Here is a 17700-nt window from a genome sequence, read left to right as displayed (position 1 = left end):
ACTGACTTCATTCTCAAGTGGGTTCTCCCTCTAAGTTAGCAGATGGCTCCCAACAGAGGCAGACCTTCTCCACTCAGAACACCAGCTGGACAATAGAGGTCTTCTCTCCTGTCACTTCAGGAGAAGGCCCAGGAGTAGTTCTGGTTGGTCCTAGAGTGAATCCATCATTGTGGTCAGGGGTATGCAGTGGTCTGATTGGCCAGCTTGGACATGGTATTACCTTCAGCTGGACTCATGGTTTGAGTCTGGGGAAGGGTTGAATCCCTGTAGCAGTTGGCCTGCCGGCACAAAACAAGTGAGAAGATGCTAGACAAACACAAATGTCTGCTCATTAAACCACCTCAGTGCTAAGTTTTGGGAGAGTGTCTCACATTCGCCCCCATTTATGAACAACATTTAGTCAATGGAGGAAATAACTAGACTATTAATTTCCATTTTATATTTTATGTCTTTCCTCAGTAACTGTGATTGGCGAGAGTATCTTGTTACCTATCTCCTTTCTAATTGGACTCTCTCCATTGTCTGTAACTCTTAGTTCTTTGCTCTCCGGCTGGTTTTGTCGAGGTAACTAGGCATTTTAAATCACGCTGTAATTTCTCCTAGCTCAGAAAACTGAACCAAAGTAGTAACTTTTAATAGGTCAATTACATTATTTTTCAGCAGCCTGCTACAGTCTAATGAAACTGCAGTTTAATTAGGTTGGTATGGTGCCAAAATAAATGTTTCATTCCCAGCTTGTTTTATTTACTCATTGAAAAGTAGGAGAATCTACAAATAATAGGATTGGAAAATGTTAAAGGCTAATGAGTTTGGCTGCAGTTGTTTGTAAAGACAGGCGGTTGTATCGTTGTCGATACAGTTTCGTTGATGAGAAAGATACACACACACAAAATAAAAACAATATATTTTAAACATTTAGATTCCTGAATCTAGGGCTGTTTTAAAAACTAAATCAATTGATCACAAGTACTAAAAGACCATTTAGAAGGAAACATACCTGAGTCAGTGTCCCCTGATGTGTTTTGTGTTCCTGTGGTATGACAGTCATTGTGCCCAGTGTAATCACATTAATTTTCTCAGCAGACCATAACAGCAGTCCTGTGAGATGGAGTTGTAGGTCCCAGCAAAGGTGGTGTGCTGCGTGTGATCAGACCCCGCAGTCATTATTTTGACTTCAATGAGATGGGAATGTGAGGGTAGCAGAAAGACTTCTTATGCTGTATTTCCTTTGAAAAATGGAACCCCCCCAACACCCTCCTCCATTATTTCCAGTCCTTCCACCCTCAGCTGGAAGGTAGCAATCCTCACTTGTGGTGGCAGGGCCAATGCGGTCTAGGACAAGCCAGAATGGTTTTCCCTGCACCCCCCCAGCAGGTCCCCCATGCTGGGCTATAGTTTCAACAACAGATAAGACTGGTCACTTTCTTCCTTCTCAAGGCAAAGATTATGCACAGTGCTGGAAACTGATGACAACCATCCTTTGTCCCCTTGATAAAGGGAATCAAGTGCTTGTGCTCAACCCAAAGAACAAACCAATGGGGTTCCCAAGCACAGAGATACCTGGTGAGGGCTCTGGGTGTCACCTCTCTTTCTCACACATGCAGAGAGGCTCTGCTTCTCCATATGCCTTAATTATACACAATGGTAAGAACCTTAATGTGAGTCATTTTTATGAAAAGGAAAAATCATTCTATGGCTGGGCCAGGAATCCTAGTGTCTTCTGGGATACTTTCCCTAAGTACCTTACTAATAGTTATCATCCATCCTGTCTCAGAGAAGAGGAAACCATTATCATTGTGCATGCGTATAAAATAAGAGATATTTTTTGCAGTGTGCTCATTATACATTTTAATTACACATGTTGACTGTATAAGGAGCTCCTTCACGCTCTTGAAAACTTTGGAATCTTCTCTGCCTTGCTTGGCATTTACTTTGACTTTATTTCAATTTAAATTTTAAGGTTGATTTGTTTTCTCTCTCCCTTTTGAATAGAATCAGAGATCCCCCATGTCACACTCAAAAGAAATGTTTCAAGTTCCATTTTTCATCTTGACATGTTTTGGAAGGCTCTTGCTTTTGTGACTTTGAGCTCTGTTTAATTCATTGTGATGATCTGCGTGGGGCACTTCCATTTCCTTGATACTGCTATGTTGGAGAGCTGTTTAGAGCAAAGGCACAAACTTTTTCCATCCAAAAATACTGCAGTAAACAACAGCAAGTACTCAGAGTGATAAATCCATGCCCCTGTAACCATGCCTCTGTTTGCTGCCATTCAAATGGAGTTCAAACATATGCACCCTCATTGGCCATAACTGCAAAACTGACTTAGGTTTTTTTTCTCTGATGCTCAGACAATTTGGGTAGAAATCTGTGCATTAAAATTGAGAATTTTAGGGAAGGTCTGTAAAGTGTTTGTGAGTGTTGCAGACCTATGTAGTAGAGACTGTATGTAACTCTCTTTTAATTAAAGTGCCTACAGATAGTTTTAAACCATAGATTTTCACTTATAAAACAGTGGGATGCATTTCCCCAAACAAGTGAAATTGTATACTGCAATATGTTAAAACAGGCATTAGCTGTATTTAATAGTTAACATTTATATTTAACTTGGAGTGTGTAACATTTACTTTTCATCCATTGACAAAAACCATGAGTTTATTAGGATAAATTTAGACATTTAAAGTCAGGTATTATGGATGGCAGCTGTAGGCAGCTGTGTGCATATTCCACCTACAGTATCAAGAAAATCCCAATTCACTCTGAAACACAGATGTGAGAACCAACACTTTCTTTTAACAGTCCACCTTGCATCCTCAGGGTATTCTTTATTATGCAGAGACAGCTGAAGATGCATTGATTCCTCAAATGCCCACAAAATGAATTAAACTAGTAGCACAAGTTCATGTAATAGTGATCACCAACATATAATTTTATGCATTACACATCTGTGGCTTTCTCTTCTTCTTTCTGTTACTCAGAGATCTTTTTGGTGGTGATGTATGCTCACCTTGAACTGGCTTAAGAACAGAGAAATATTGGCTCATGTGAATGAAACATCTAGATATCTAGCAGGTTTGGAGCAAGGCCGAATGAAGATGCTCGTGTGAAGATGTCAGTAACACCTCCTTCCACGATTACACATCTCTCTGTCCTGGCTGTACTGTCGAGCTGCTCCCTTGAAATGGCAAGATGGCTACCACCAGGTGTGAACTTGTACCCTACCAGCTCAGGAGCCTGGTGAAAAGAGAACCTTACTTCTGTGGTTCAGGATAAATGCTGGCCAGACATCAGTGGCTCACATATCCCAAGAAGCAAGATTTTGAATGAGTGCCACCACAGCCATATGAACTGATTGTAGGAAAAAGGGAAAGGTTTTCTTCAAGGGGTATCAATACTAGAGAAAGCTAGAGTCATGGCAGACAAGAAAATAATAGAAGCCAATTAGAATGTACAGGTTTTTAGTGTAAAAGTAATTTCTAAGGAAAGAATATCTCTTCTTTTCAAACTTCTTTAATGCAAACCTGCCAAAAAATTTAAAGTATAGTCAAAACCTATGAACCTTTCACCCAGATTCACCAATTATTAACATTTTGTGAAATTGACCATCCTTTTGTACACTCTCTTCCTTACATATATTGCACTACTTGAAAATTGCAGACACCCTGAAGACCACATGCCTAAAGACCTCACCATGCATTTCTTAAAAAACATGTTATTTTCTTACAAAACTACAGCACAATTTTTATTTTAATCCAGGATATAGCTAAGAGACTCACATTGCCTTTATACAATTTCTTTTCCCCCTTTCATCTAGAAAAGTTCCTCCACCATTTTTAGTCTTCTATAATATTGACATTTTTGAACAGCCCTGGATGATTTCCTTGTATAAACTTCCAAAACCAGCATTTATTTTAATGTTTCCCCACAGTTAGATTCATCTGCATCACTCTGTCAAGAATACTACATGGGCAATGTTGACTACATCCCACTGCATATTGTCTGGAGGTGCTCATGTCACTTTGCTGCATTGTTACGCAGTGGTAAGGTGGAGGTCTGTCTCTGTCGTGTAAACCAGCCTAGTGCTTGACAGTAACCTGTGGGCCTGTACTGTGAAACTGCATAAATATCATGTTCCTCATCGATCTTTCACCTATCTGAATTGATAACTTATCTGAATTGGTCACTACATTAGCAGTAATGAAAGAGTGTTTCTAACTATACAATTTTATTTGTATTTAAAAAATCAAACCCAAAATTGGCTGTACCCCTTCTGCAGAATCATAGCACCCAGTTGCAATATCACTGCCAGGAAAGAAAACGTACTTCAACAGAATTTGGCAAAAATGATAGAATTCTACTTATAGCTACATCTTGACCATGAATAAAAATATCAGTAATGACCTAGGTTACAACTCACTCTCCTTTTTATACCAGTGTTTGTAAGACTAAGAAGTAGCTGTAAGTATTGGTTGCAAATCTTAAAATAAAATAAGTAAAAAGAAGAGAGAAAAAAGACAAGTGGAGTGACAAGCAAAAGAAGAATGGAAGCTTTGAGTGCATGTTGCCATTTTTTCCCAGCAATACACAGAATGGAGTATGGAAAAGTTTTATTTTATGTCCATGTGGCATATTTAAACTCTCTTTGTTTAGAATTTCAAGAGTGACTACTTTTCTTTTCTTTTCGATTATCTTTCATGATCCTCAGAAACTATACTTTTCTATTTCTTTCAGACTAAGAAAGTCCTTAGCCAAATGGTCTCAACCATTAGATTTGTCTGTAGGTGTCACTCATTTGTATTGTTTCTCTTTCCTCCCCTGGGGTTGTTCAACAGTGCTTCCTTTCAATCAAAAGCTAATTTTCTTTGTGTGTAGGTGGTGTAGAATTCCAAGCTTTTACACAGTAGCAGGCCTGTATTTGATGTACCTGGTTCAGAGACAATTGTCCTTCACAGCTTTCAGGGAAAATTCAATGAAAGCCCCATGCGACTAGTTTGTAACTCATTTAGTGGAGAGTTCTACAGGATTATTTTGCAAAGCAGTGCTCAGCTTAAGAAGCAAAATTGGCTTTGTTGTGCCTAGCTGGAGGCCTCTTCATCTCTGAATTCAGAGGGTATTTACATGCATACTAGGAATCTTTCTAGAAAACTGGAAGGGGGAAGTAAGTGCAGGTGTAAATTTCCACAACTTCCTCTTACTGTCCCCAAAGGGGCTTGGGATGGGTGTATTAGATCTAGTGACATTTGTTTCACATTGCTGGGATACGTATGTCGTATTGATGGGTGCATTTTCTTTTTCTTTTTTTTTTTAAAGGCCTTTTTTTAAAGATTTTATTTATTTATTTTTAGAGAGGGAAAGGAGGGAAGGAGAGAGAGAGAGAGAGAGAGACAGAGAGACAGAGAGACAGAGAGAGACAGACATCAATGTGCGGTTGCTGGGGGTTCTGGCCTGCAACCCAGGAATGTACCCTGGCTGGGAATCGAACCTGGGACACTTTGGTTCCCAGCCCGTGCTCAATCCACTGAGCTACGCCAGCCAGGGCATTTTCATGGCAAGAATTGTAGAACTCTAAGAAATGACCAGTGCCATGGTGGGTCCTGCACTTGTACTTTTAGCTTAATGTGAAAGAACCTAGAGTCAGACAGACGTCCTGAGTCCAAATGCTGGTTCTACCACTTACTCATTTTCTTCACCTTGGAAAGTTACACAGCCTCTCTGAACTTGGCTCTGGCATTTGTCTGTTTTTTAAAGATTTTATTTATTTTATTTTTAGAGAGAGGGGAAGGGGGGAGAATGAGAGGGAGAGAAACATCAATGTGTGGTTGCCTCTCATGCACCCCCTACTGGGGACCTGGCCTGCAACCCAGGCATGTGCACTGACTGGGAATAGAATCGGTGACCCTTTGCTTCACAGTCTGGTGCTGAATCCACTGAGCCACACCAACCAGGGCTGGCTCTGGCATTTGTAAGGAGCAGATAAATATAATTGTGTGCTAGACAGGGCAAGTAAACATATGCTCCAGTAACAATCAACCTTGTAGTTCAGTAACTTCCAATAGCAAAGATACAGTTTTTATCAACTCCATGGACTATCTCCATGTCAGATGCACTCTAGGACCCAGACTTATGGAGAAGCTACCATCTAAATTATCACCAGTCATCTCAGCACAGGAAAAAGAGTCTTTTTTTTCCTCTGTTAAATGACAAAATTAATGCTCAGCCAAGAAGTGGCACACATCAATTCTGCCCACAGATCATTGGCTGACTTAGGTCATAGAATGCTGCCAAACTTCAGAGGGTTAGGAATTTTAATCCTACCATGTGTCCAGAGGCTGAAAACTCACAGTAATTAGTGACCCATAGCAATCGCTGCCAACAAATAAATGTCATGGATTGTTATGAGGTTTAAATGAGATAATTGATGAGAAACATTTAGCACAGTGTCTGGCCACAGATTAAGTGCCCACTGAAATAAATTAGTTGTTGCTATCGGTTGCTATCATGCTTTACATCAGTTCTTTCTGTCTCTTCCTGAAAATGATGATTTAGAAGTGTTGGGATTTTGGGAACAGTAGAGTTTAGAATTCATAGAACCACACTGTAACACTCCAGAAATGAGGAATCCAAGACCAGAGATTGAGTCACCTTTGGACTAAAATGATTTGCCTGGTTGGCTCCTACCATCCTTTGGATTTTTGCTAAGACATCTTTCTCTTAGGGTAGTTACCTCTGACGCCCTAGAAAGACCAAATGAAACCCTGCTATAAGATGTCTCATGGGTGTAGGTGTATCTTTTTCTATCATTAATGGCAGTTTCAGTTTGACATATATTTGTGAGATTAACTTATTGATTTTAATCTTCTTTGTGAGATTTTAACTTCCATGAAATAACTTTGTTTTAGTTGACCATTAATTCCCAGAACCTTGTACAGGTCCTGGCACATAGTAGATACTCAATAAGTAATTGTTCATGAGAGAATGAGTGAAAGAATGGATAGCATTTTGCTAGCATAACACCTTATCTCCTTCTTTGAAATATAACTAGATTTACATCTACACATAAACACACACAGATCCCCCACACAAGCACACATGCTCCCAGATACAATTAAAAAACACCTTATAGCCTCAGTTTTAAGAAATACATCTATTATACCTGTTTTCCCAAACAGAAGTTCAAAATCCAGATGTCCCAAGTGGTTTCTTTCTTGTGTCCCTTTGAGTAACTTTTCTGCAACTCTTGGCTTCAAAGAAAAAAAGTGTAATATGTAGTGGTGGTTCTCAGACATTGAGATTTCACAGATCCATAAAATTCCCAAAAACTAAAACATGGAAGGCAACCAACAGGCAAAATAGAACTACCATCATTTTGTCTCTCCTGATGGTCATCAACTGCATCAGCCTCAGCGTAAGACTCCCTTGAATAGAGAGTTGACTTCCTTATGTCAAATTATTCACTATACAAGAAAAATACCAATCAGTTTTTCTGTTGTTGTTATTGATTTCACAAAGGGTAGGTAAAACTTGCTTGCAAACTTTTCTGACCTGGAGGCCAGCGCTGGGGGCACTGTTGAATTTGATTCATTTGATGGCTACAGCAAGCATAGTAAAAGTACCACAAATGTGGCAGCTCAGATAGGCAAGTACATTATTTCATGTTTTAGTAAGTCAGGATTCCAGAACAGTGGTTTGGGTAGATTCTCTGCTTTGTGTCTCACAAGGCTGGAGTCAAGGTATCAGGAGTCTGGGAACTTAACAGAAGGTCTGGGGGCATATCTGCTTCCTGATTCATTTAGGTTATTGGCAAAATTCAGTTCCATGTGATTGTGGGAGAGAGGTCCCCGATTCCCAGCTGGATGGTGGCCAGGGATTGTATTCAGCTGCTACAGGTTACCCATATGTCTTGCCTTGTGGCCTCTTCCACCTTCTAAGCAAATCTCCTCTCCTCCTCCTCCTTCTGCCCTACTTCCTATGGTGAAAGATACCCTTATTTAAGGGTTTGTGTGATTAAATTAGATGTAATTCATTATAATCTCCCTGTTTTAAGGTCTGCAACCATTATATCTGAGGCCCTGTTGACAAGTTACATAACACATTCACAAGTTCCAGGGATTAAGGGACCACTGGCCCCACCACAGCAGGTGAATTGCAAGGCTGAGAGGTTGCTCTTGGCCACTAGTACTGGAAGCAACGTGCCCCCTTCTTTTTCTGTGTCAGTAACTGAGATGCATGCATCCACTTCAACGTGTATGTGAACTTTGCAAGTACAGACCCGTAACAACCATAGATACAATCAGTAGTGGATGAAAATGAGTGCGAAATAGTAATTGCCATGATCATACTTGGATTTCTTTCTCTAAGAGTGGGTGTATTACATATTATACATAAGAATTGAAGGAACAGTGTGTTCAATATATTATGCCATGCCTCTTCTATAAAGAGCAGCTGGACTCACCCTGCCTGAGTTTCTGGTGGTGGGGCAGGGAGGGCAGACCCTGTAATAACCTGTCTCTGCTACTTTTGTCAGAAAGATGATAGAAGCTCTCCATATCTTTTTCAGTCTTAGTCTTAGCAGCTGCTGTGGGGACACACAGCACTGAAGTCCCTATTCACCTGTTCTGGTAACATTGGCTCTCTCTACTTCTCAGTTTCTTCCCTTAGATTGTGGTATTTTATTTAACTTGGCAAATGTTTGGAAGGCAGGGTCTACAATTCTACATTAAAAAGGAGATGCATTTTAAATGCACTAATAGAGCCCACTACTTAAAGTAAGATCAGCTGATCATCTTGTATGCCTGGAAATCCTTTTGAGGGAATTTGCAAAATAAGATCAGAAAATGAATTTGCTTTGTGAATCTGGATTTTTATGTTTGTAAGTAGTTCCACTGCAGATAGAAAATTCATATTCCCTGGGCACCTATTGTGTGCTGGGTCACTTTCCAACCATACTATTATCTAATTACATAGTTATTAGTTATACAATTTAACACTTTTATACTGTTTCAGGTACATGAAAATGGAGAAGCAGAGCTAAACCACCTGCCACAGATCACAGGGTAGAAAGATTCACTAAGCCTGTATTTTGAATGTACTCACCAACTTTCCTTCTTTTTGTTCTTTCTTTACCTTTGCTTTACAATATTTCAGTATAGGGAAATTGAAAGAATAATAGCTTCCGTATCAGGCTCTTGTGGGGTGCTGGGCAGCATACACATTACCGGTAATTATAATCATCCTCTGCAATAAGTATGTTTATTCCTGCTTTACATACAGGGAAACTGAGGCTCAGTTATGAAGTGGTAGAATCTGTACGTCTGTCTGTGCATGAAGCGTACAGTTCTTTGAGCAAGACCGTGCTGTGTGTGTATGCACAGAGCACTCACTTTAAGCAGCTGAAAAAGGTCTGTGGGCTCATTGTCCTGTAGGCAGATTTACCCTGGGAGTTAATGTTGCGTTTCCAGGTCTCCCACTTACCGAGACACTGATGACTAGCTTTCCCTCTTATGGGCTTAGTGAGCATGGGATTGCGGATGGAAAATATGGGCTGTCTCCTCCCATGCGTCCTCTCCTTGCTCCACTGGACCTTACATCTTCCCCAGGGTATATTTCTCGATATGCAGTGTGAGTTTAGCAGGGGTCATTGCAATGAATTGAGGCACTAAGAGAAAGGATTAAAATAATCTTGACTCCCAGAGCAAAGAAATGATCAGTGTTTCATTTTTCTTAAGAGCCTCCTGATTACTTTGAGAAGAGATTTACAGTTTGGTGATAGTTTACCTTTAATGAAATTCTACATCTTCCTGGTAATGAAGGGAGATTGGGGACTCAGGCTGGTCATGGGATCCAACCAGACTGGGTGAACATGGTTTTTTGTTGGGGCGGCTTTTATTTTTATAGTTACTTTCTCTTTAAGATCACATTCCTGTTTTTTAATATGGTAGTAAGAGAAGAGATTTTTGTTGATTTTTTAAAATTTTGTTTGGAAGATGTAAGATTTTGTTTTATCTTTCTTTATTTGTCAAAGGCATGCCATTTAGTAGCACTGGAACACATAGTGAAAGTAATTGGTTGGTACATAAAAAGGCAGGTGGTGTGAGCGTACATCAGGTTTCAAATGAGGACCACAGATATGGCAACATTGGGAAGGCAGCTAATGAATGATGGAAATTTAGGGGAAGTGTTGTGGTATTGATGTCCCATTGCCTGGCTGTTTACTGGGATACCACTGCCTTTGGTAGTTTAATATGGCCTTTAGGATCAGTCTTACCCATCTCAGGACTGGCTTCCCTCCTTTTAATTTGCAGCTTTGACTGAATATTTATTAACTATCCAGGGGATATAAGACTGTTTGAGGACATTTGAGTTGATCTGTATCCCTAGAACATGTTGTCATTATACTGAATAGGAGAAGCAATTTGTAAGGAATGACGGGACCTTATCAAGAACAGATAGAGGCAAAATCTTTGGTGAGAGGGTGAAGTGCCCAGGAAAGTGTAGTCAACAAATAAAAAGATTTTAGTGCCTGGCAAATAAAAGAGGAAACAGAGTTCAGGTTTCATAAGGACAATCTACACAGCCATACCCAGACCTGGGGAAGTGGACCAGATCAGGTGTTTCATTTGTCCTTAACAATCTTATGAGAAAAGCAAGTATGCATGTGTGATTATAAATGGCATTTAATTTTTAACTTTAATTTTAGGTTAAGATGCAAAAGGGAGTGGTGGGGTCTACAGCAAGTTGGACAGTAAATGGCCCAGGTAAAGAGACTGCTCGGGTGTAGCAATTGGTAGACATGTAAAGATGAAGGGTTCATGGGCCAGATCTTCTGAGTGTCCAAGGAAAGTCAAATATCTAGGTTTCCAATGTGAAATCTTCCTTTTTTCTATCACTACTACTAATTCATTTTTTATTTTTTAAATATATATTTTACTGATTATGCTATTACAGTGGTCCCATTCCCCACCCCCTTCATTTTTCTCCACCCTGCACACACTCTCCCACCCACATTCGCCCCCTTTAGTTCATGTCCATGTGTCATAAGTTCTCTGGCTTCTACATTTCCCGTACTATTCTTACCCTCCCCCTGTCTATTTTCTACCTACCGTCTATGCTACTTATTCTCTGTACCTTTTCCCCCTCTCTCCTCCTCCCACTCCCCTGTGGCTAACCCTCCATGTGATCTCTAGTTCTGTGGTTCTGCTCCTGTTCTAGTTGTTTGCTTAGTTTGTTTTTGGTTTTGTTTTAGGTATGGTTATTAATAATTGTGAGTTTGCTGTCATTTTACTGTACATGTTTTTTATCTTCTTTTTCTTAGACAAGTTCCTTTAACATTTCATATAATAAGGGTTTGGTGATGATGAACTCCATTAACTTGACCTTATCTGAGAAGCACTTTATCTGCCCTTCCATTCTAAATGAAAGCTTTGCTGGATAGAGCAATCTTGGATGTAGGTCCTTGCCTTTTATGACTTGGAATGCTTCTTTCCAGCCCCTTCTTGCCTGTAAAGTCTCTTTTGAGAAATCAGCTGACAGTCTGATGGGAACTCCTTTGTAGGTTACTGTCTCTTTATCTCTTGCTGCTTCTAGGATTTTCTCCTTCATTTTAACCTTGGCTAATGTAATTATGATGTGCCTTGGTGTGTTCCTCCTTGGGTCCAACTTCTTTGGGACTCTCTGAGCTTCCTGGAAATCTACTTCCTTTGTCAGATTGGGGAAGTTCTCCTTTATTATTTGTTCAAATAATTTTTCCACTTGTTGCTCTTCCTCGTCCTCTTCCCCTTCTGGTACCCCTATAATTTGGATGTTGGAATGTTTAAAGATGTCCTGGAGGTTCCTAAGGCTCTCCTCATTTTTTTTTTTTGAATTCTTATTCTTCATTCTTTTCTCTTTGGTTGTTTCTTTCTTCTTTCTGGTCCACTCCATTGTTTTGAGTCCCAGTTTTCTTCCCATCACTATTGGTTCCCTGTGCATTTTTCTTCATTTCACTTAGCATAGCCTTCATTTTTTCATCTAATTTGCTACCAAATTCAACCAATTCTGTGAGCATCCTGATCATCAGTGCTTTGAATTGTGCATCTGATAGGTTGGCTATCTCTTCATTGCTCAGTTGTATTTTCTCTGGAGCTTTGATCTGTTCTTCCGTTTGGGCCTTTTTTTTGTGGGGGGGTCTGGTCACACCTGTTACATATGAGGGGCAGAGCCTTAGATGTTCACCAGGGCAGGGCAACCCAGTTGCTGGGTTGTGACACTGTATGTGGGGGCAGGGTCCAAGAGGGAACAATGGCACTTGCTCTGCTCTCTGTCAGATTTCAGTCCTCTCTGCCGCTTCCCCCAAGCAAACTAGGCCTTTCTGGTGCTGATTCCCACGTGGGTGGGCTTGTGTATGTTCTAGGACCCTGTGGGTCTCTCCAATGAACTCTCCTGTGAGGCTGGGAGTCTCTCCCTGCGCCTCAACCCCCACAGGTGTCCCCATTCAGTGCTGGTTTATCTGCGTGTGAATGTGCAACCAGCTGATCAGCCAGCCACCTTGCACGCCATGCCTCATTTCACAGTTGCCATCTCACTGGGTCTGCCAGTTGCCACCCCACACCCAGGGTCTGCCCTCTTCTGTCTTGCTCACCTGGTGCCACTGTTTTTTGTGCTTCAACCCCTCTCCACCCGGCTGCCTAACTCCACCCCTCTTACCAGTCTGGATGAATGTATCTATTTTAACTACTTGGTTGTCAGACTTCCATACAGTTCAATTTTCTGTCAGTTCTGGTTGTTATTTTGTTTTTAAATTGTTGTCTTTATTTTGGTTGTGCAAGGAGGCACAGTGTGTGTGTCTACCTGCACCTCCATCTTGGCCAGAAGTCCTAATTCATTCCTTTAACTGGGCCGACATCAAAGGGCTAGGACCACTAAGTAAATGTTCAGGTTGGACGCTGCACAACTCCAAAGGCCCGTACACACAAATCTCTGTACTGTGTTTAAAAAACATTTTTTTCTGGAGGGGGCATGGACAGTTGTACAAGTGTTTATTTTACTTCATTTTTATTGTTGACTCTAGACAGATGTCTGCATTTTCTCCCCTTTGACTGCCTCCACCCAGCCCTCACCCACTTCCCTCTGGCCATCCCCACACTGTTGCCTGTGTCCATGGGTCATACATATATGAGCTTTGGCTGATCCCTTCACCTTCTTTCATCCATACCCCCCTTCTTGCTTCCTCCTGGAAGCTGTCAGTCTGGTCCATGTATCTGTGACTCTGCTTCTGTATTGTTTTCTGTTTATTTCGTTCATTAGATTCCAAATATAAGTGAGATCATATGGTATTTGTCTTTGACTGGCTTATTTCACTTAGCATAATAATCTCCAGGTTCGTCCATGGTGTTGCAAAAGGTAAGATTTTCTTCTTTTATGGCTATATAGTATTCCATTATGTAAATGTACTACAGCTTTTTTATCCACTCATCTACTGATGGTACTTGCACTGTTTAGGTTCACATACTATTCATTTATCCATGTGCTACAGAATCTGCCCATTGAAAGTATACAATATGATGGTTTTTATTATATTCCCAGAGTTGGGCAAACATCAACACATCTAAACTTAGCATTTTTTTATTACCCCAGAATGAGTCCTTGTACTCATTAGCAGTCACTTCCCACCCCACCCTCCAGTTCTAAGCAACCACCATTCTACTTTGTGCTTCCGTTGACTTGTACATTGTGGATATTTCACATCAATAGAATAATATAATGTGTGGTTTTTTGTGCCTGGCTCCTTTAATGTAGAACAGGGTTTTAGAAGTTCCATGTTCCAGCATGTATCAGAATTCCATTCCCTTTTTGTGGCCAAATAATGCTCCAGTGTATGAATATACCACATTTTGTTCATTCATTTGTTAGTCAATGGACATTTGGGTTTTCACATTTTGGCTCTGATGAAAATGATTCTATGAAAATCCATGCATGAGTGTTTCTGTGAACATACTCACATCTCTCTTGGATATATACCTAGGAGTGGAATTCTAAATCACATAGTAGTGCCTCTATATTTACATTTTGAAGAAGTATCTGCACCATGAAAAATGAAATAAAAATTTAATAATTTACACTGCAAAAACAAAACAATGTGGTTGCATCCTTTCACATTTCCACCAGCAATATCTGAGTGTTCCAATTGCTACAAACTCTTGCCAACACTTATTGTATTTTGATTACAGCCTTTCTAATGAGAGCAAAGTAGTATCTTGTTGTGACTTTGATTCACATGTCCCTAGTGACCGATGGCAGTGAGCATCTTGTTATGTGCTTTTTGGCCATTTGTGTATCTTTTTTGAATAAATATGTATTCAAATCCTTTATTCATTTATAAAAAAACTGGGGTATTTCTCTCTTATTATTGAGTTTGATTATTGAATTGCAAGAATTTATATATTCTGTTTCAAATAACCTGACATGGACTTTTGGCATTATCCATGATTTTGTATTAAATAATTTTACTCTTGCCACCCAACATTCACATCAAAACATGAGTACTGATAGACTGCACTTTTCTTGCTACTTTACAGAAGTTTAAATAAAAGAAATCTGCATTTGCTAAATTTATTTTAAATTTGCAACCGATCAAGGGTTTTCTTTTTTTAATTTTTTTATTTTTATTTTTTTTATTTTAATCATTGTTCAAGTACAGTTTTCTCCCCTCTACTCCTATTCCAGACCACCCACCCAACCCTCCCCCCTTCCCCCCATTACCCCCCACCCCTAGTTTTTGTCCATGTGTCCTCCAAATTTGTTCCTGTAAACCCTACCCATTCCCCCCTGAAATTCCCTCTTCTCTCCCCTCTGGCCACTGTCAGAGTATCCCCTATGTCTTTGGTTATATTTTGCTAGTTTTTTTGTTTTGTTTTGTTGTTTAGATTCCTGTTAAAGGTGATATCATATGGTTTTCTAATGATTATGTGTACATGTAAAATTGTGGCCTAAGATATAATAGTAGTATTTGGTTCTAGAGACAAAATGTGGGTTTCAGTGAATTCAAGGTAATGGAGATCCTCTTCTAATATTTTTCAATCCTAGACTATTTATCACTTGAAAGCTAAAGTACTGTGGGAACATATACCACCCATATTGGAATCCTCTGCTTATCTCAGAGTAGCAAGGAAGTTTGACACACACAGAGACACACACAGATTAAACAGTACATGAAGAGGCTCAGACACTGACTAGGCAGTAGGAGTGCCTAGTAGTTAGGAACTTCCCATCTCAACCAGTAGGGGGCCTTCTTCCTTTTTTTACATGCAGAGATTGTTCTTTCTCTTCCGTAATTGGTGATAATCATAGTGTACTCTTGGCTTAGCTTGCTCAGGCTGTTATAATACCATTGATTGAGTAGCTTCAAAACAACAGAAATTTCCCACAGTTTAGGAGGCTGGAAGTCCAAGATCAAAATGCTGGCAGATTGTGCCTAGTGAGAGCCCACTTTCTGGTTCATAGATGGCATCTTCTCATTGCGTCCTCACATGGTGGAAGGGGTGAAGGAACTCTCAAGTGTCTTTTATAAGGGCTGTGCTCTAATGACCCAGTTACCCCCCAAAGTTCCCCCCCCCATACTATCACATTAGAGCACAGGTGGCAAACACAGGCCTGTGGGCTAAATCTGGCCCTCCACCTTGTTTTATCCAGCCCAGCACCTTGTTTCTACCTGGTGGCAGCACTGAGCTCCTTGCCCCTAGTTAAGGAGTAGTTACATGTATACAGTCCTAAAACCACATTCAGCCCTTTGAAGGCAACTGTGAGGCTGACGTGGCCACCAGTGAAAATGAGTTTGACACCCCTGCTTTAGGGGTTAGTATTTCAACATATAAATTTGAGGTCCGTGAAGACCATATTTAGACCATAACACTCCTTCACAGGGGAGCTGATACTATTTGGCAGCAGTCAGCAGCAGTGCATAGAGTAGTCGGTCACGAGCTAGAACTGTGGAACCAGACTGCATGGGTTCAAATCCCAGACACTTATCTCCTTTCTAGGTAATCATGAGCAGGTGCTTTAACAATACAGTGCTCACTTTTGCACTTTGAAATGGAAAATCAAGACCACTTAGCTTAAAGGACTACAGGCATTAAATGAGTTAAGGTTCACAGACAACTAGACTAGTACCTAGCATATAGCAAATGTTTAATAGCTGTAACTAAATGTCAGTCAATCACATTGAATAAGATACGCAAGCACAGTATTGAACATAGGCCATGACACAGAGCAGGCCATGACACAGAGTAGGCCATGACACAGTGTATGAGGAATGTTGTTAAAGCATCCCCTTCCCCTGAAAGTCTGTGGGTGTCATTGTGGGGGCCTTGGAACGAGCCCAGGAAGGGGTCTGGGAGTCCATTCATGGTCTCTATAGTCTCATTTTTCTGAACCACCTTATGGGACTCGCCGTGCAAGTTGGTGGGGCACAGATTCTGATTATTTTTGTCTTCTCAAAGGCAGATTTTCTTAAAATTAATTATGCTGCTGATGGACATGACACCCAGCAGACAGAATTCCTGGTGCTTTTGTTCTTGCTCCTGCAAGGGCCCCCTCCCCATCCCACATCCCACTCCAGCTGAGCCACTGTCAGGAGGCTGCCCTGCTAAGCAGCCCGTCACATGTTCTCTTACAATCATGTTTTATTATAGCTTTCAAAAGATGACCTCTCATTCCACACACTCGTGTTTATAGAGGACTTCTGGCATTCTGAAAGGAAACAGATAGCAGAGTCTTCAAACCCTTTATTTGCTTCAGCTGATAACTGCTCTGGCCAGAGATGAACGCTGCGGTGATTACAAGATGTAATTTACTACAAAGGACAGTTAATATTACTTACAAACCTGTCATCAGTTCTGGGGAAATCAGAGCTGAAGCAACAAATGGGACAAATTTGAATCCACCTAAATATCTTGGTTTGATAGAATTACAAGTTTATAGATTTCCCATTTAAGAAACAACCCCGTTATGAAACATTCGTCCCCACAGACAGACAATATAAGTAACAAGCAAGATTATATCCTTTTATGTGGATCAAGGACATAGGTAGCATGAGAAAAAAAGGGAGAAAAGAAATCCCTTAAGATGAACTTAAATACTACCCTTATGAATTACACCGGGGGATATTAACTGGGGAATTAGATCTGTGAAAAAGCCTCTAATATGACTAAACAAATGCCCCAGGTAATGCTCTGAATCGGAAAAACGTGTGAAAATATAGCCTCTTAAATGTGATTATAGTCAGAGCTGTAGTTACTCCCTGAGAAAGGGCATTGAAAGAAAGGAATGAAAGAAAAAAATGTTTTAAAACTTTGGTGTCACACCAGAAATTATAGAGTAGCAGCAGCTTAGGGATTTAAATAAAGCCTTTAGCACAATTTTAAAGCCTTTGTGCTTTAAAATGAAGAAAAGAAAAGAGCGAGATATCCAATTTAGGACTTTTTTTTAAAACTAATATGGACACATTTATTTAGCAAGTGAATGTTGAAACTGAAATTTAAAGACTTTTCTCTTTTCTTTTTTTACTTAAATATTTTACACAATTCTACTAGACAAAAGGAAGTCACCATCAAAGTTAATGATCTTTAAATTGGCAAAATTATAACAAGCCCCAAAGAGAAATAAAACCAAAGATAGTTTAGCAGATAAGGGTGGAACAACTCAGCCTTTCAAACCAGAGAAGTTCTA

At 40.2% G+C, this 17700-nt stretch overlaps 1 protein-coding gene across 3 annotated transcripts in view; it reads left to right on the top strand.

Moving 5' to 3' along the window:
* Nucleotides 1-17700, top strand: part of RBFOX1 (RNA binding fox-1 homolog 1) — a 1508648-nt gene that overhangs the window by 516717 nt on the left and 974231 nt on the right. The window lies entirely within an intron of this gene.

Source organism: Phyllostomus discolor, chromosome 3 (genome assembly GCF_004126475.2).
Source record: "Phyllostomus discolor isolate MPI-MPIP mPhyDis1 chromosome 3, mPhyDis1.pri.v3, whole genome shotgun sequence".
In the NCBI taxonomy this organism is placed as follows: domain Eukaryota; kingdom Metazoa; phylum Chordata; class Mammalia; order Chiroptera; family Phyllostomidae; genus Phyllostomus; species Phyllostomus discolor.
The sequence above is the reverse complement of the archived record's forward strand: the minus strand, read 5'-3'. Positions and strand labels throughout refer to the sequence as shown.